General features: G+C 52.1%; 1 long non-coding RNA gene across 1 annotated transcript; it reads right to left on the reverse strand.

The window, feature by feature from the left end:
• Positions 1-249: 249 nt before the first annotated feature.
• LOC308514393 lies at positions 250-3,274 on the reverse strand. The gene is made up of 3 exons (XR_013995589.1): positions 2,563-3,274; positions 2,264-2,447; positions 250-841 (listed from the first exon to the last, which is right to left on the reverse strand). It is a non-coding gene; the product is annotated as an uncharacterized lncRNA (long non-coding RNA).
• Positions 3,275-19,954: the final 16,680 nt, after the last annotated feature.

A 19,954-nucleotide genomic window follows, 5' to 3' on the forward strand; every position in this document is an offset into this window, starting at 1 on the left:
ATCGAACCCGTAACCTTTGGTGTGAGGGCCGATGCTCACCAGGATATTAAAGCAACCACTGAGCACTGTTTTGGGTCTGTGATGTCACTCAGGGGTGTTCTCATCCCACCTCCCCTGCTTCCTCCATCAGCTGGGAGGTTCTATAAGGAAGGTGTGTCCTTCATGCAGCTATTGTTTACTGGGGTGAGGGCATCTAGAGGTTGATAATGTGCCTGCCGTTTCCTCACAAGACAGAGTGGTCCCAGGATTGCTTAGCTTTTTAAAATTTCTTCCAATTAAAAATTATTTTATTAAAATTGTTTTCAATTACAGTTTACATCCAATATTATTCTGTATTCATGTCAGGTGTACAGCATAGTGGTTAGACAACCCTTCCTTTTCCCTATGTCCCCAATATTTTCAGCCCCCACCTGGCACTGTCCATAGGACTCCGGAGCTTTCCCAGGGCAGGGAGAGGCCGTGGAGACCTCATGGGGTAGCTCAGTCACCGAGGCTGCCCGAGAGCAGGTGAGCTGCCAACACCTGAACCGGCATTTCCTCTCTGTCTCCTGCCCCAACAGGGGGTGCTGTGTCTAAACTGACCAGGAGGGCGGGTTAGGGCAAACATTCGTATGACAGTGGAAGTTCATTTGTGTTTATGACTTAGCGATGCCGAGGGCGTGATCGACTGCGGTGGGCCGTCAGCTGTGGATGTGGATGGGAAGGAGGCTGTCTGCAGGCTGGCTGGTGCAGGAGGCAGGCCATGAGGAGTGGTGCAGCAGGTGTGCTCTGAGGGACGTGGAACAGGCGGCGTGAGTGTGGGAGGGTCCACAGTCTTCCTGCGGAAGCACAGATGTTAGGCCTGGAGAGTGAAATGGAAGAGGAGTGGCTTTATGTATTTACTAGAGGCCAGATGCATGATATTCGTGCGCTGGGGGCCGGGGGGGTCCTTCAGCCCAGCCTGCACCCTCTCCAAATCAGGGACCCCTTAGGGGATGTCAGACTGCGGTTAGGCCCAATGCCTGCGATCATGTCTAAACCGGCAGTGGGACATCCCTGTCACAATATGGGACCACTGACTCCTAGTCACTTGCCTGCCTGTCGGCCTGATCCCTAACTGCCCTCCCCTGCCATACTGATCCCCCTAACTGCTCTCCCCTGCCATCCTGACCCCCCTAACTGCTCTCCACTGCCGGCCTGATCCCCCTAACTGTTCTCTTCTGCCTGTCTGACCACCCCTAACTGCCTCTGCCTTGGCCCGGCCTTCATGGCTTTGTCCTGAAGGATGTCTGGTCTAATTAGCATATTACCCTTTTATTAGTATAGATGTTATTTTATTATTTTTTAAAAATATATTTTTCAGAGAGGAAGAGAAGGAGAGATAGAAACATCAGTGATGAGAGAGAATCATTGATGGGCTGCCTCCTGCACACCACAAACTGGGGATCGAGACCACAACCTGGGCATGTGCCCTGACCAGCAATTGAATAGTGACCTCCTGGTTCATAGGTCGATGCTCAACCACTGCGCCCTGCTGGCCAGGCAGAAGAGGAGTGGTTTTATAGTCCCACCGGAGGCCCTCAAAGGCCAAGCTTGGCCAATCCACTGCCCCCGGCCCGGCATGCTACGCACTCTGGATTTGGGCTGAGATCCTGCTGGGCCCAGGAGGGCGGGTGGTGGTGTCGTTTGCCCCTGGTCAGGTACTCTTGATTGTGAGTGGACCCTCTGCACTTTTCACATGTTGGTTTGGTAATGAAGTAAGGAGGAGGTGACATGGCTGTGGCCCTCATTCTCTCCCCTCCCCACCTTCCAGAGCTTTCAGCTTGTGTGGCCTGGCCGGTCTTACTTCTTTTTATATTTTTAAAATCTTTTATTGTTGAAAGTATTACATATGTACCCTATTTTCCCCCATTAACCCCATACCCCCGCCCCAGGCCCTCACCACCCCATTATCTGTGTCCATGGGCCATGCATATCTGCATACAAGGTCCTTGGTTGATTATCTCCCACCCACCCAGCTTCCCCCACCTTCCCTCCAAGATTCTGCACTCTGCTCCATGTCTCTGGATCCACTCAGTTCATCAGTTTATTTTGTTCACCAGACTCCACCTATGAGTGCGATCATGTGATGCTTGTCTTGCTCTGACTGGCTCAACTCACTTAGCAGGATTGTGTCGTTTGTAACCTTGCTTTCCTAACGTCTTCCGAAAGGAGACACAGGGTTCATGTGGGTCCTCGGAGCCATGCTTAAAAAAAGGTTTTCTTTTAGGAAAACAACACTTACAAGTAGTTCCTGTCCTTTGTCGCCCCCAAGGCTCCAGCTCAGATGCAGCACTTGGCCTTCCCTCTGTAGCAGTAGCCCTTGACTTGGGTGTAGAGCGGGCACGGGGAGAAGTTGCAGGTCCCCCCGTCTTTGACGCATGTATATTCTGGACTCCTGTGTAACAGACTCGCAAGGAGGCCAGTACCTGTGAGGAGGTAAAGAAGACAACGTGACTGCTGGACACTTGGTGACACAGGACACACAGCCCTTCAGCAGAGCCCTGCAGAGATGGTGCCTCCCAGGAGTTCCCCCTCACTGACCTCTGGGCTGCTCATGCAAAGTCCTGTCCCCTGCATCTGAGGTCTGTGCCCTCCATCTGAGGTCTGTGCCCTTCTTCTGAGGTCTGTGCCCTCTGAGGTCTATGCCAGCTGTCTGAGGTCTGTGCCCTCCGTCTGAGGTCTGTGCCCTCCGTCTGAGGTTGGTGCCCACTGTGGCTAAACCAAAGCTGAGGATGAGCAGCAGGGCTGTGAGTGGGGTTTTTTCTGCCCTGACAGCTGTGCAGAGCACCCAGTTCGTCCCCAAATAAGGTTCCTCTACATCACACTGTTGCCAGAACACACATGCTCTATTCCACAAATACTTGTATCTGTTTAAGAAATGATCTGTACTGAGGATATATTTACTGATTTTTAGTGTGAGAGGAAGGGAGAGACAGAGAGAGAGAAAACATATCTATGAGAGAGAAACATCAATCCATTGCCTCCTGGACACACCTTAAGTGAGGATAAAACTGGAAACCTATATGTGCCCTGACTGGGAATTGAACCCACAACCTTTCCATGGATGGGAGGATGCTCCAACCAATTAGGCCACTCAGCCAGGGCTACTTGTGTCTTTAAAAAAACCCACAAAAACAACCTCACAAATTTCAATTCTTATTTTGCGCATTCATGATCCAAATTGCATCACCTTTGGTCAATGTATTAGTTTATTCACATTAGCTTCCTACATAGTTCAGGATGTATTAATCCACTTGTTTCTAAACCAACATGGTCATTTTCTAGTGGGACTTTTCTGTCCATGCACACGTTTTGTGTTCATGCTTAAGTGTCTCTCTAACCAGTGAGCACAGCTTAACCTCTCCCACTGTGCGCTACGCGTTCTCGTGATCCTGGCAGCCCCCCCGCCCCCCCCCCCCCGGCCCCCACCGGCCCTGCTGCTGCCGGGATCTGCCCTTCAGTGCCAGGTGGAAATGATGGCTACCCCATGAGCTTCCATTGTTTTCTTTCTTTCTTTCCTCTTTCTTTCTAAATAAATAAAAGCAAAAGGATAAAATATTTATTTATTCATTTTTTCTTTCTTTTCAATGTTTTAAAATGGAATTTATTGGGGTGATATTGACTAATGAAATTGTATAGGTTTCAGGTAGGCATTTCGACAAGACATCATCTGTGTATTGTGTTGTTTTCATTGCTTTCTCTGGTTGGAATTTATTCTGCCTTCCTCCCAGAAGCAGAGACTTTCCTAATCAGAGGCCCTGGACTGGTCGCCAACTGTCTGCGGGAGAAAATGAAGCCGCCCTACGGGGTCCCTGGGGAGTGGCTCTCAGGCTATTTCTTTGCTCTGATTGGTGTCCTGGGTTGAATTGTGCCAGCTCTCAAGCCCACATGCTGAAGCCCTACCCAGCCAGGACCCCGCAGGTGGCTGTAATACTGTGTGAAAAGGGCGATTATGGTGGAAGAAGGTCATAGTCGTCGTTCCTAATCCAATGTAACTGTGTTCTTATATGAAGCGGAGATGTGGATGCACAAAGAGACGTGAGGGACGTTGGGCGTGGAGGCCAGGCCCTGGGAGGCCCAGCGAGGGTGGCCCCTGCAAGCCCAGGAGGGCGGTCTCACTCATGGACCTGAGCTCCTGGCCCCAGAACTACACGAAAATCAATGTCTGTGGCGGAAGGGACCCGCGGCGGCATTTCGCTGTGGCAGCCCCCGCTAACTAGCAACAGGCCATGCCACCCTGGCAAGCAGAGCCTTTGAGGCCATGGAACTGCTCATCAGAACGATGGTTTCTTTCCAATCGAGATTGTTCTCCCTCTGAATCCAGGGCCCCGATGCTGCTGCTGCATCAGCCTGGACTGTGGGCGTCAGGTGCTGGGCCTTTGGCCATGTCTGGGGTCATGGTTGGTTGGCACGACTGTGAGGGTGTGTGGGAGGCGCTCCAGGCACCTGTGGGTCAAGGCAGAGAGGCAGCTGGATGCCGACAGGGCACAGAACAGCCCTGGTACCAGAGCTGCCTGGCCCGCATGGCAGCAGGGAGAGGCTGAGAAACCGTGGTCCCGACGGTGGTTCTTCAGGCTGCACAGTCGCACCACCACTGGACGCACTTAAAAACATGGTACAGCGTGCTGGGGTGGGACCATGGACTGGGACTTAAAACAGCTCCTCAGGCAAATGGCGTGGGCAGTCACGAACGAGAACTTCCGGACAACTGGTGGTCAAATTTTAGTCAGAGAATGAACAGGAAAGAGAACTAAAGAGTTACTGGGTCAAAATAGTGGGGTAAAAGCCAGGGGGGAGTGGCTGGGTGGAGGGGGCAAGCAGGGGGAAATGGGGAACAGCTGTAATACGGTCAATAATAAAAAAGTTATCTATTAAAAAAAATTACTGGGTCAAGATTTGGGAGCAGACAGGAATGAAGGGAAGGGCAGCATATTCTATTATTATAAAAACATAAAATTGTTACGAATTTAAAAACTTGAGCAGTTAGTGGAAATAGTGATATTTTTCTATTTATACATTTACATAGAAAATTTGAATATTCACTTGAACAAACCTGATAATTTAGTTGAGATAGCGAAATTCTTGGAAAAAAAAACACAATTTACTAAAATAAAAAAATGAGAATTAGACAATCTTAGTTCCAAAACCACCAAAGCAATGGAGTCCACAGATAAAACTAGGACCAGATGGCTTCATCAGCAAAGTCTACCCAGCAACGAACAAGGACAAGAGCGACTCTGCGCAGACTGTTCTCAGAGCGAGAAAAGGGAGACTATTCACCACCCGGTTCCCGGTGTGAAGCCAACTTAGTCGTAATACCAGTACCTAAGGCGCTTAGTAATGGTGGGTGTGGTGAAGGTCTGGGGTGGGCAGGGTCAATGGGGAAAAGGAGGACATATGTAATAATCCTATCTAATAAAAGACAAAAAGGGTAGCTGACCGTACCTTCGCTACACTTCCCATTGACTAATCAGGGTGATATGCTAAGATGATGGCTAATTTGCATACTGCAGGCAGGGTGGGACAGGGCCAACTGCCAGCGTGCCACCATCCAGGGCAGGCCAGCAGCCAGGAAGGCATGCCCTCCCCAGAAGCCCCAGCAGCCGTCTGTGCCCTGCCACCGCAGGACCCGAGATCGGTGGGTCCCGCGGCGGCAGGGCATGCAGGGTGGCAGGGGTGCACCTGTTCCCGGGGTATGCGGGCTCTTCTGCCTCTGGGCCCTGCTGCTTCCAGCTTCCTCTCTCCAGAGTTCACGGCCAAAACCTGGGGGCACAGTGGCAAGTGGGGACTGTTAAGGACCTCGCATGACTCCAATCTGCCCAGAAAGCCACAGCCTCAGGACGGGAGCGCTGGGACGGGGGCATATTCAGCGCAGTGATTCCTGTCCCACCCAAAGCCCTGGTGCAGACAGACACAGAGGCCCAGCAGGCAAGACCTGCCCAGGTCACACTGTCAGCCACGGGGCCCAGGTGAGCCGAGCCCCGAGCTATGGGTTCGTGGGTCAGGCTCGGCCCGAGGAGGTGGGGCCGGCGTCCCGGATCCCGGATCCCGGATCCCCGGGCAGAAGATGCGGGAGGGCCAGACAGATGAGCGAGCTCACCGACTCCCCAGGGGGAGCGGCCACACCGCAGGCTCCCAGCCCCGACACTGGCCAATGAGAAGCCAGGGCAGGTGAGGCAGGCACTTCCACTCCGGGGAAAGGGGCGGGGTCCGCGGGCCGAAGTGGTAGTGAGTGCCCGCTGGAGGCTGGAGCTTCTGCACCCTAGGAGGGTCCCTGACCCTTGGGTTTGAGAGACGTGGACATTAGGGGGACTGGACCCAGGGCTTCGGGTGATGGGGTGCCCAGGAGTCCCTGGGACATCTGGCAGCTGGAGTCTGGGGCACCTGCTTGATGATAAGACACTTTACTGTCCAGCGGGGGTGCAAAAGGGCTGGGGGGATCCTCAGTAGGTCTGTGGGTGGCTCTAGGTCCCCCAGGGTGACAGGCCTGGCTGTGACCTTCCCCAGAGCTGCCCTGTCCAGACCATGGACCCCGAGGTGTCTCTGCTGCTGCAGTACCCCCCGGGCGGGCTGCCTGAGGATCAAGTCCAAGCTGAGCTGAGCCCAGCCTATGACCGTCAGTGGGTCCCGCGGCGGCAGGGCACGCCTGCCCCAGAAGCCCCCAGCAGCCGGCAGGGTGAATCAAAAACAAAACCCACTTTAAATATAAAGACACATATAGATTAAAAGTAAATGAATTAAGCTACAGCCTGTTTTGCTCAGTGGATAGAGCATTAGCCCGTGGACTGAAGGGTCCCAGGTTCGATTCCAGTCAAGGGCATGTACCTCAGTTGCTGGCTTGACCCCTAGTCCCTATCAGAGCATGTGCAGGAGGCAACCAATCAATGTGTCTCTCCCTTTCCCTTCACTCTCTCTAAAATTCAGTGGAAAAATATCCTTGGGTGAAGATTAACAAAAACAAAGAAATGGATTAAGTAACATTAAAGAGATTATAAGAAAAATATATTCCAAATTTTGTTAGTTGTATAATGGTTATGTTTAAATTATTAACACCTAAGAAATTGGGTGAAGGGTACATATAATATGCTGTAGTATTTTATAGTTTTTTTTACATGTATGAGATTATTTCAAATTAAAAATTAACAAAATATTAATTGCAATGTATATGCATTACATGAAAAATCTCCTAATTGCTTCTAGCACAATTTATTAAATTGTGCTAAAATTTACAAGGGTTCAATTAAAAAATACCTTAATTCTAAATGATATAATAGAAAATATATAATAGTGCAGTTATAAGCACTTATCTGAAAATAAAAATTTAAAGACGTGAATTTAAAGAAGGGATTAGCCAAAGAAAATATATGCACAAACCATGGACACAGACAACAGTATGGTGATGGCCAGAGAGAAGTGGGGGGTAGAGGGGCAAAAGGGGGGAAATAGGGACATCCTATATAATAATAATAAAAGGCTAATATGCACATTGACTGAATGGCAGAATGACCGGTTGCTATGATGTGCACTGGCCACCAGGGGGCAGACACTCAATGCAGGAGCTGCCCCCTGGTGGTCAGTGCACTTCCACATGGGGAGTGCCACTCAGCCAGAAGCTGGCTCATGGCTGGCCAAAGCAGTGGTGGTGGCAGGAGCCTCTCCCACCTCCGTGGCAGCACTAAGAATGTCCAACTAACGGTTTAGACCCAATCCCTTGGGGACCTAAGCCTTTAGTCGGACATCCCCTCAGGGCTCCCTGGCTGCCAGAAGGATGTCTGACTGCAAGCTTAGGCCTGATCCCTCGGGGAGTGGGCCTAAGTCGACAGGTGGACATCCCCCAAGGGGTCCTGGACTGTGAATGGGCGCAGGCCGGGCTGAGGGACCGCCCCCAGTGCACAAATTTTTGTACACCAGACCTCTAGTTTCAATAATAAAGACTGAAAAAAGATCAGTAATGCCAGGAAAGTAAAGGAAAACTACAGGCCAACATCCCTGATCAGCAGAGGCAAAAATCCTAAATAAAATATCAGTAAAAAGTCAAACCAAGTTCTGTTTATTTCACAAACTCAGGTTTTATTTAACATTTGAAAGTCAGTCAATGCCTATTAAGAATAAAAGGGGAAAATCATATGATTCTCTCCATAGATGAAGAAAAACGCTGGGGGAAAAATCCGACATTGACCTATGATAAAAACAACAACAAAAGGACTCAGCCAATAAAGAACTAGAGGGAACAGCCTAATATGAGCAGAATGTCTACAGGAGCTGCCAGAAACAGCAGCCTTAACGGTCAAACACTGGAACTTCCCATTGGAGATTGGCAGCAAGACCAGCATAGCTCCTATCATTCATTCCATCCAACACTGTACTTGAGGTTCTAGCCAGAGGAGTAAGATAAGAAAACATTAATAAAAGGTGTAAGTGTTGGAAATAAATAAATAAAATAGCCAATTTCTATGTGTAAACCTAAGGAAATATGTGCAATACCTCTATCAGAAATAAAGTATTTTTTGTGAAGTTAAAGAAGACCTAAATAAGGGAAAATGCTGTTTAAGTGTTGGAAGATTATTTTGAAAATGAGAATTTCCCCCAAATTAATCTACAGATTTAGCCCTAATCCCAAGACCTCCTTTCAGTGAAACGTGACAAGCAGATCTTAAATGTGCATGGAACTCTCTTTTCTCGCCCCTAATTCTCTTTTCTCAGGTGGTCACTTATAGTGCAGTTATTATTGTCATGAGCACATTCATGCTTTGGTCCCTTTGTGTTGTGTCTTGTCGAGGTGGGTTTTATCCTGTCTGAACAGGTGCTAGAGAGGGAGCCTCATAACCAGACACCTGGAGAGGAATCTCCATCCATGAACGGGTTAATAACACCCCAGACCCAACTACAGAGGCAGGAAGAAGGCGGCAGTGAGGGCGAGAGCGTGAGTGAGGGAGCAAGAGGAGTGTGTGGTCATGTGGGGTGTGTGTGTGAGTGAGGCACAGTTCGACCCCGCAGGACCTTCGGGGGCAGGCGAACCGGGCCGGCCTAACTAGGCAGCCTCTGCTTCCATTGCAAACAGGACCAGGAGGCCAGCTCGTCCTCAGAGGCCTCGCCTTTTGAAGGGGAGAGCGGCAGTAACTGGGAGCCCAGTCTCACCTCCACCCAGGGTGCCCTCAGGTAACACCTGGGACTCTACAGCCACCCCTGCCAGAGACCTGCTACCTCAGCTGCGGTCCCACGGTCAACGAGTCTCCAGCCACCCTGGGCGCAGGCTCCTGTGAGTTCTGAAGCGTGCTCCCCGCTGACTGGCCCAACTCCTTAGCCCAGGGCACTGCAACCACGCGAGCAGCAGACACGTGAGCAGTCCACTCCTGTCCAAGGAGCAGCAGACCCACAAGCAGCCCACCCCAGGCCTAAGATCAGAAGCCTCATGTGGCCTGCCCTGTCCATGGAGCAGCAGCTTCGCAGCCCGCACAGCACCTGTCTGAGGAACAGCAGCTGTGCGAGCAACCTGCTCCTGTCCAGGGAGCAGCAGCTGTGTGAGCAGACCACCCCCATATGAGGAACAGTAGCGCCGCGAGCAGCCCGCCCCCATTTGAGTAGCAGTAGCGCCTGAGCAGCCCACCCCAGCCGAGGAGCAGACACCGCACAAGCAGACCACCCACATCTGAGGAGCGGCAGCCCTGCGCAGTCCGCACTGGTCCAAGGAGGAGGCAGGGGATCCATGATTCTCTCTCATCATGGATGTTTCTATCTCTCTCCCCCTTCCTCTCTGAAACCATTAACAATATATTTTAAAAACACAGATAGAAAAAAAAAACAAGAATTGCAGGGAAGGACCGATGCCTTCCTCCTGGGAGCTGCTGGGCGCCCAGGAAAAGTGGGGCTGGAGAGGGAGGTCTCTGTTTAAGGGAGCGCTGTCCCCGCTGGTCCCCTCCCCACACTCATCTCCTCCGCCTCCACACTGCAGCCACCGGCCTCTGAAGCCATTTCTGGTTTGTCCCTCTCCCAGTTTATAAACCCTCCGGGCTCACCCGAACCCAGATGCCCCCTCAGGCCTCGCTGGACCTGGCCAGGACCCCAACCTGTTCTGGGCTCACTCTGTGCCTGAGAGGCAGGGGGCGCCGCACTGAGTAGATGCCTGGCTCTCAGTCCTCACTCTGCCTGTGACTGACCTGGGCCTCTGGCTGTCATTTACCCACAGAAGGGAGTTCGAGATTGCTCCTTCTCCCTCGAGGGCTGTGAGGCTGAAATTAAAAGTGAGCCCTGGCCAGTGTGGTTCAGTGAATAGAGCATCAGCCCAAGGACTGAAGGGTCTCAGGCTGATTCTGGTCAAGGGCATGTACCTCGTTTGCAGGCTGCATCCCGGGTCAGGTCGGGTGCATGCAGGAGGCAACCAAGTGCTGTGTCTCTCACATCAATGTGTCTCTCCCCCTGCCTTCCACTCTTCCTAAAAATCAATGGAAAAATATCCTTGGGTGAGGATTAACAACAAAAAACAAACAAACAAAAAGTGAGAGCTGTTGTTGTGTGTTTTTTCCTCTCCTCTGTGGCTTCCCCACCAGATGTCTCTGGGTCTGGATTGATCCTGCCCGCCCCCCCCCGCCCAATCTCACTGTCAATGAGGACTGTAAATTCCGTCGCCCTCAGCAGCTGGCAGATGGTACACATCTGTGCCGTGGGCTGAGGAGAGGCGACAGGGAGTGGTGGGGCCTGTGGCGACCCGGGGAGCCTGCTCAGCTGGACCAGCAGCCCCATTCAGCTGCAGCTCACTGTTGCCACATTGTTTGTCTTTGTAAGAGAAGATCAAAAAATCAAAATTGTCTGGGACAAATCCTGATTTTTAAACGCCAAGAGGAATTCAATTTTACTTTTTTAAAAATGCCATGAACACCAAAACCACCCCCACTTTCCTTTGCTTCTCAGCTTCCTCCAGGAAGCCTTCCTGGCCTGCCAGGCCAGGTAGTCTCTGCCCACAGTCACATGCGCCCTCAGCACCCTGCCCTGGCCGGTGTTTCACAACACAATGTCATTAGGTAATTAATTATACAACCCGGCTCCTCCTCAGCCCAGCTTCTACCTTGTAGAGTCACCAGGTCAGGGCTGTGTTCTCCTGTGTGTCCCCTCCCCCCAGGCAGAGCCTGCGCATAGGAGCTGCGAGCTAAAGATCGGCTGAAGCAGAGAGTGGACAGCCGCAGACTGCTTTTTCCTTTCTTTCTTTTTTTGTTAATCCTCACCCAAGGATATTTTTTCCATTGCTTTTCAGAGAGAGTGGAAGGGAGAGAGAGAAGCATTGATGTGAGAGAGAAACATCAGCTGGTTGCCTCCCTCACACGCCATTACAGGAGGCAGGGAGCGAACCTGCAACCCAGGTAAGGCCCTTGACCAGGAATCAAACGCACAACCCTGTGGTGTGCTGACTGGTGCTCTAATCACTGAGATACCAGCCAGGGCAGCCTCAAATGGCCTTAATTTCTAGACACCTGGGCTAGGTTCCTGAAGAGCCGATTCAGGGCCCCGGGTCCTTGTGTCATTCTGACATCATTCTATCCTCACAGAAAGACCACATGAAATAAATGTGGGCAATGCATATATATATATATTTATTTATTTACTTATTTATTTAATTTTTTTTTTTTCAAAGAGAGAGGAAAACTATGAGCAGGAGTGTTGTGGTCTCCGGCCATGACTGCAGCTCTCCTTTGCCCCACTCCTGCATGCCTCGGTTTCCCCACCTGGGAGCCCACCAGGTGACTAAATGAGCTCTGATGGCCCTTCCAGGAGAGGGATGGGCTGAGCCCACTGGGGGAACCAAGTCAGCCAGGGGTGCGGTGGGGACCCCGCAGACCCAGAAGCAGCAGGCTCCCTCTCTGCACTGAGCTCGGACCTGGTGATCACGTGGATCCTACAGCTGTCCATGCCCCCGTGGGCAGTGACTGGAATAGGGGCAGCAGCCACCCTAACAACCATACAGCCAGGACCACGGCACCAACACCCGCAGGAACACCCAGCCCACGGCCCGGGGAGTCAAGCAGAGACTGTGGGGCTTAGGATAGCAGGCAAAGGCACTGGGGGGGGGGGTCATTGTCCCCCACACCCCTCCCAACCTCGTTCAGACGGCACACACATTCCCGTGAAGATAGTTGTGTAGGTATGGCCTTTCCTGTGGCCCCGTTCCCAGCGGGAACATATCACACAGAGGTCGCAGCGCAGGCGACGTGGTGCCTGCAGGGCCCCAAGGTGACCAGAGCCCCCCAGCCTCAGCCCGGAGCTGGCGGTGGGCACAGCTCTTCCCCTTGCAGAAAGGCCGCTACTCCCAAGGCAGGGGCCTTTCTGAGGCATCCTGTCCCCATTCTGAGGACCACGGAAAGGCTGGTTTGTGCAGAAGGATTGACGTGTTGTCGGAGGAGAGAGCAGAGTAGCCTGCCTGGGAGTATCTGAGCTAATCCTGAATTTACTACCTGCTCCACAGTGTCAGCTCCTGCTTTATTGATTGATTTTTTAATCCTCAACAGAGAATATGTTTCTGTTGATTTTTTGAGAGAGAGATAGAGAAATCGAGAGATAGAGAGATATAGAGATAGTGAGATAGAGAGGGAGAAAAAGAAACATGGATCTGTTGCCTCCCAAATGCACCCAGACCAAGAATCAAACCTGCAACCTAGGTATGTGTCCTGCCCAGGAATCAAACCCACAACCTTTTGGTGCACAGGACAGTGCTCCAACCCATGGGCCACTGGGCAGGGCTCAGCTAGTGCTTCCGTCAGAGGGATGTCAGGTCACTGCTCCTGCATCTTGGGGAGCACTGGTGTTTTCGACAACTCGGCATTTGGACTCTCTGAGTCTGAACTGAACTCCCTGAAAGATGCTATACGGCTACTCCATACACACACACACACACACACGCACACGCCCGTGATCGCACGAATCCAGGTGTCACAACACATGCACACCCATACAGGGCCCGCCCTGGCAGAGCAGGAGAGAATGTTCTTTTGAGAAAAGACAAGTCTCTAATGGGATTTTCCCACCTCTCCAAGGTTTCCCACCAGCAACAGTAAAACCTCTTCATTAGGAAACTTTCCTACCCACATTCCGGATGGGCACACCAAGGCACAACCGCAGTAAAGTGGTCACATCTGTCTGACAAAATGACGGCCTGGAGAAGAGCAGGATTGGATCTTTCAGAGCATTTCAGAGCTGGGGTACCTCAGAGCCCCCGCCCCTGGTTTCACAGAGGAGACCAACCCCAGAGAGTGCGCCGTGCTCCAGGCCAGAGGGAGTGAGGGACAGGCCCGGGTGAAACGTGCTCCCAGATTCCTCCCGAAGGCCCCGCCTTGTCTGACTCAGGGCCTGGCTGCTTTGACGAGAGGAGCTGGCATTTCCTGGGGAGGTTTCCCAGCCGGCAGAGCGTGAAGGGCTTTGCAGGGGAGGTCTTGGCCGCCAATGGGCCCTGACTGCCCGCACAGGTGAGTCACGGCCATGAGCTGCCTGTGGGCAGGGCGGGCAGCACCTGCTTACACCTGGGCACCTGGGAGGCCCCACCCGGTGACCCAGGAGACCTGGGGCTGAAGCCTGCGCCCCTGGCAGCAGCACAGGGAGCCAGCCTCCCTGGTGAGGGGCCATTTCGCAGGTGGAGTTGGTGGCCCCATGAAGGGTCCTTTCTAGATGCCCAAGACCTGATGGGGCTGGGCTGGGAGGCACTGGCAGCTGCCAAGGCAGAGGGCATGGAGCCCTAGGGTCAGACAGGGAGTCAGGCATGAGCCCTCAGGTCCAGCAGCTGGGCTCAGGACACGGGGGAATCACCCTGCAGACTCCCCATAGCGGGTCAGGGGGCAGCAGGCAGACCCAGGGGCAGCCCACAGCCAGCCATCAGCCCTGGGCCTCTGGGATGCTGTCTGAAGCCTCTGCCCTCCGGGCACAGTGTCTCCAGCTGTCCTCACAGCTCCCTTCACCTGGTCCCTGGCCCTGGGCACAGTGCCCGAGAGTCCCCAGCTCACCTGGGCCCACCTGGACGAAGAGCAGGCAGAGAGGCAGCAGCAGGATGTGGAAGAGCCTCATGCTGGCTGCCAGGCTGGGCGAGGGCAGGAGGAGGCGGCGGCTTGCAGGTCCAGCCACAGATTCCAGAGGCCACAGCGCCTCCCTCTTTATAGGGGAGAGGGTTGCGCAACCTCAGGGACAGATCTGTGGGGTGTGTCGCAATCAGGGAAATTGTCACAAGCAGCCCCTCCTGTGGTTCACCTGCATCTGTGTGTCAGGTGGACACACTCATTGTCCAGCTGAGGGGGGTGAGCTCTGGCCTGGAGCCCTGAGCTGGCACCTGAGCTGCTCAATCACCCCCCTCCCCGCCAGGCTGGGAGTTCTGATGAGGTCCTGGAGAAGTTCTGGAGAAGGGGCTTATGCCCAAGCCCCTGGGTGGGAATGGCTCAGAGGGTCGTGACAAGGGGCCTTGGGCAGCAGCGACCAGCAAGCCAGCTGCCAGTAAGCCTGCCTCAGAGTCCCCTCCCCCCAGGAACAGCCAAGCAGCTGTTTCATGGACCCCATGGAAGCAGTTTCACCAGGAAGGCTGCTCTCTCACTCTCGCTTCTGCAGGGAACTTTCTCCTCCATTGGCCAACACCAGCCTTTCTTTCTTTTCTTGTTTTAAAATGTATTGTTACTGCCCTAACCGGATTGGCTCAGTGGATAGAGCGTCGGCCTGTGGACTGAAGGGTCCCAGGTTTGATTCCGGTCAAGGGCATGTACCTTGGTTGTGGGCACATCCCCAGTAGGGGGTGTGCAGGAGGCAGCTGATCGATGTTTTTCTCTCATCAGTGTTTCTAACTCTCTATCCCTCTCCCTTCCTCTCTGTAAAAAATCAATAAAATATATTAAAAAAATATATATTGTTACTGATTTGAGAGAGGAAGAGAGATGGAGAGAGAGGTAGAAGCATCCATGATGAGAGAGAATCATTGATTGGCTGCCTCCTGCATGCACCACACTGGGGATCCAGCCCACAACCAGGGCATGTACCCTGACTGGGAATTGAACTGTGACCTCCTGGTTCATAGGTCAACACTCAACCACTGAGCCACGCAGGCCGGGCTCATTGCTGTTTCATTTGCTCTACCCACTGACCTCTGGTCTTGAGCTTCTTTGTACACAACAGACGTGTGTTCCTAGGATGTTTCTATGATTTCTATGGTTCCTGGGAGACTAGTCCCCAACCAGGAATCAAAGCAGGCCCTCCTGGCTCTTAGGTTGACGCTCAACCACTGAGCCACACTGGCCGGGCTGACTGCTCTCTTGCTGTCCCGTTCCTGTCAGCTATGAGAGGAGGCCCTTTCCTGACCATGACCAGGAAGGCGGCTAGAGGGCATGAGGACAGTGGAGAGGGTCAGACGTCCTGTGAGAAGTGGGGAGTGGCCGAGGGGGTGCCTGAACACGTGCTGGGCAGCGTCCAGGCCCAGCTAGCATGTGTCTCCCCCTGGTACCATGTTTCAGGTGGGCACGTTCACACGTGTGGTGCAGAGAAGCAGAGCCTGAAAGCACCTGGTGTGACCAGCCTTCACTCCAGAATGGAGGGTTGAGGGGCAGGCAGCCGAGACCTCTTAGCTCTGTCTACTGGCCCATGGTTAGTCAATGTGATGATTCGACTCCTGTGTTGTTTGGAGGTCGACATGGCCCAGAAAGACTGGGGGCGACTCCCACACGCCTCCCTGTTCTCTCACTTGCACTTGACCTTGGTGACCGCCTGTCTGGGTCACGTCTTCGGAGGCTGGGCTCCAGGTCACACAGGCCGCGTGGCCGGGCTGCCTGGAGGCAGGAGCTGTTTGTGTCGGGAGTTTATTGGAGCGTGAGTTCCGGGTGGAGAGGGCTCTGTGGGTAGCACCTGCCTCGGGCCCCACCTGCTCACTCAAGTGACACATTCTTTTCCCTGGATCGGGCCAGTTCCAGGCCCAGGTCAGCACTGTTCCCAGAGCCCATCTTGGGTCTGTGGACGAAAAAAGGGCCACATGCTGACCTGACCAGCTCAGGGGAGGCCTGTGTGGCGACCTTGCAAAGTCAGTGACCTGAAGTGACCACACAGGATGGTCTGAAATAAAAACCTTTATTTAAAAAGCAGTTTATATGGGTAGTCACATCCTAGCCACTATCTTCCCTGACAACGATCAATTTTCAATCTTTATTGAGCCTGTTGTCTTTTTGCATCTAAGATAACACATCTATGGGATGTGAGGTAACTTGTAACTTTCCTTTTTCCAGATCCATGAGAGTACAAGTGATCTGCCTGGTGCCAGGATGGAGACCACAAATTCCTTCATTGTGATTGTTATCATGTTAACTTTGACGGTTAATTGTCCTGCACTCACTTACTAGTAAGTGTGTGTCTACCTTTTTACTTTTATCCAATCCCAGGGGTTTCCCCAGTTTGCTTCCTCCCGCCTCTCTAATCCATCACCAGTGGTGTTCCTGTAACCCACCTACATCCCCTCCTCTGATTGTAATGTGTAAAGGTGAAAACCCGCCATTCTCTGGAGCCTTATCCCAATCTGTTGACATTCTGCTTCCCGGCAATTGTCAACAGTTTGGCTCAAATAAACTCACAAAAAATTCTTCCCAGGTTTGAATGTTTTCTACGTTAACAGCTCCATAGGTTAGGTCTGGCCCCTCTGTGCCAGGACAGAGAGGAAAGATAAGAACAGGTGGAGTGGCACCTGACCAGCCCGGGCATGCATCCAGTCCCCATATCGGGGAGAGGCCCCCGGGAGGTGAGCCAGCCCCCGAGTCAGGCAGAGTAGATTGCACTTCTGTGCCTCCACCTGGAAGGGTCGACCTGGACATGGCATTTAGCTGCCCTCCTGCTACATAGGAAAGATCAGTGGTCACAACCCCAGCGGACTGGTAGGTTTAATACGTTCATGTCTAGAATGGAATCAACAGATGCGAGGGGTGTCCAGTGCTGCCCATTCCTACTGCTCTCACTGTCATTCTTTTTCACACCCTGAGGGCCTGGTTATGCTCGGTTTCCTGGGTAACACCTGCATTGGCAGAAAATACCAAATGGGGCAGGAGGGGTAGATCCGTACTGGAACACAGGGCCCTCGGGGCATGGTGACCGCTATGGGGCGCGGTGACCACAGTCCTGCATGACCTCAGCCCAGGAGACACCCATAGGCAGAAGCCAACTGAGCCAGAGCACCTGCTACACCTTCCCTGCTGTTGGTTTTATTCACAAAAACAATCATGTGCTGTAAACAACCGAGATGACACTGACCCCGACCCACAGAAAACGAGTCACCTGGATTGTACTTCCCCACAGTGTGGGGACTGTAACTGTTGGTTTTCTGTCAGCCCCTGGTAACCACCCCTGCATTCCTTACCATTGTTTCCATACAGAGTGACTGGTAGCCCAGCCCTCATGGCTCCTTGGTTGAGCTTCGACCTATGAACCAGGAGGTCAGGGTTCATTTCCCGATCAGGATACATGACCGGGTTGTGGGCGCAATCCCCAGTGGGGGGCGTGCAGGAGGCAGCCGATCAATGATTCTCTCTCATCATTGATGATTTTCTCTCTCTCTCTCTCCCCCTCTACCTTCCTCTCTAATATAAATAAAAATATATTTTATAAAAGAATGACCTGCAAATTCACATGTAGCTGCAGATAAACAGCCTGCTGGCTTCAAGCAATGATTTTCAACTGGTGTGGCTGCACAAATTCGAACACATGCAATGCTGACTCTTGAGCCAGGGGCACTGACCTCATTTCCCTTCGATAGTCCAGTAAAACAATCACAACAACCAACACAGAAATAGCTGCCTGCTGTGCATGACTCAAAACTATGCCTATTTTTTGTCAGATTGGCCAAATATACACTGAGTGGCCAGATTATTATGACCACCTGATGTTTGTAGGCAAATTAGCTATAATTTTGCGCTAAAGTTGCTAGAGGGCCAGACCATTATAAATAGAAAAGCAGGTTGTTTACCACGACAGTATAAGCGATTTTTTTCTGAAGATATGGGTAAACAGCATGATTTGACAGCTTTTAAATATGGGATTTATTTGAACATGAGTGGCCAGATTATTATGACCACCTGACATTTGTAGGCAAATTAGCCATACACTGCATTGTATGAGATATGGAAGCCGAAGGCCTGTTCGAACACCTTTTCTGTCTGCAGTTACCAAGATAAAACGTCTCCAATTCACACAGGAACACAAGGATTGGATGGTCGAGCATTGGAAAAAAGTCATGGGGTCCAATGAATCACGTTTCCAGTTGCATCATGCAGATGGCAGAATGAGAATTTGTCAGAAACAGCATGAAAGCATGCACCCCAGATGCATGAGTACAACCCTTCAAGCTGGTGGGGACAGTGTTATGGTTTGGGGCATGTTTTCCTGGCATGTTTTGGGTCCTTTAATTCATGTGGAACAACGTCTGAATAGCACAACATACCTAAGTATCGTTGCTGATCAAGTTCATCCTATCATGTTGATAGCGTATCCCAATGGAGATGGCTTCTTTCAACAAGACACTGTGCCATGCCACAGTGCTTGTATTGTGCAGGAGTGGTTTCAAGAACATGAGGGGGACTTTACCTTGCTTAGGTGGCCCCCACAATCACCAGGTCTCAATCCAATTGAGCATTTGTGGGACGAAGTTAAAGAGCTATCAGGCAGCTCGTTCCACAACCATCAAATCTCACAGACCTGGACAGTGCTATTCATTAGGCATGGTGTCAGATTCCTCGCATCACTTTTCAACATCTCGTGGAGTCAATGCCAAGACAATTCCCCGCAGTATTGAAGGCAAAGGGTGCCCCAACAAAGTACTGATGGGGTGGTCATAATAGTCTGGCCACTCAGTATATATGTTTTGGTGTGCTGCAGAGGTTGAGCGGTGAGTGTGTGTGCCGTGAGATGAAAAAGGTTGAAAATCACTGGCCTAAAGGACTGCAGGAGCCACCCTCAAAGGAAGCCAACTCCAGCCTGGAGGCAGTTCGGCTCCAGGGATTTGATCACCTTGGAGGAAAGACAGAGCCTCCTGGACCAGGTGCCAGGTGTTCCCTGAGCAGATGGTGCTGACTGGCACCCAGCACCCTCTGCTTCCCCTGGTTCTGCCTTCCTCTTCCCGCTCGTACACCTTGCTGCCCTCAGATGTTAGGATGGTCTTTGTGCCCTGGCCGGTGGCTCAGCTGCTTGGAGCCTGACCCTGTACACCTAAGGTTGTGTCCTGATTCCCAGGCCAGGCACATTTCTGGGTGCAGTTCCCATCCCTGGTTGGGGAGCATATGGGAAATGGTTGATGAATGTTTCTCTCTCTCTCTCTCTCTCTCTCTCTCTCTCTCTCTCTCTCTCTCCAATGGAAACATATCCTAGGGTGAGGAATAAAAAACAAAAGTTGTGCTTATTAAACACTCACTCCCCTTCCCCTGGCCCCGGGCCACCACCACTGCACTTTCTGTCTCTGAATTTGATGACTGCAAAACGTCATCTGTGTGGAATCCTACAGTGTTTGTGCTTCAGTGCCTGGCTTATTTCACTCCACGTGACTCCTTTTCGCTGAAACTGTTGCACGGGTCAGAGCTCCCCTCTTTCCAAGGCTGAATAGTATGTCAGTGCCCTTGGCAGAAACAAGGTCGGTAGTAATTCTACATCAGGGCGATCTCTCCTTACTGACCTCCCTCCCTGCTCTCCATTCGCATCCTCTTTCTACTCTTGGGCATGTTGTCTCCTAGATGGCGAGGATGAAGATGTGAGAGGATGCATATATTTCCACCCCACCTCCCGAGCATGTGACAAGCCTCTGATTGATGTCTTTACCAGACATGATGGTCGGACAGGGCTCCTTCCTGTGATGTGACTGCTCGGGAGAGGCCAGAGTGAGCGTCATGACCAGTTTACTCACCTGAGGCAGCTGTAAGCCGGGCTCTGCCACAAGGGACTCAGGGCAGAGCCAGCT

The sequence above is a fragment of the Myotis nattereri genome (genome assembly GCF_964212035.1).
Source record: "Myotis nattereri genome assembly, chromosome: 2".
Lineage (NCBI taxonomy): Eukaryota > Metazoa > Chordata > Mammalia > Chiroptera > Vespertilionidae > Myotis > Myotis nattereri.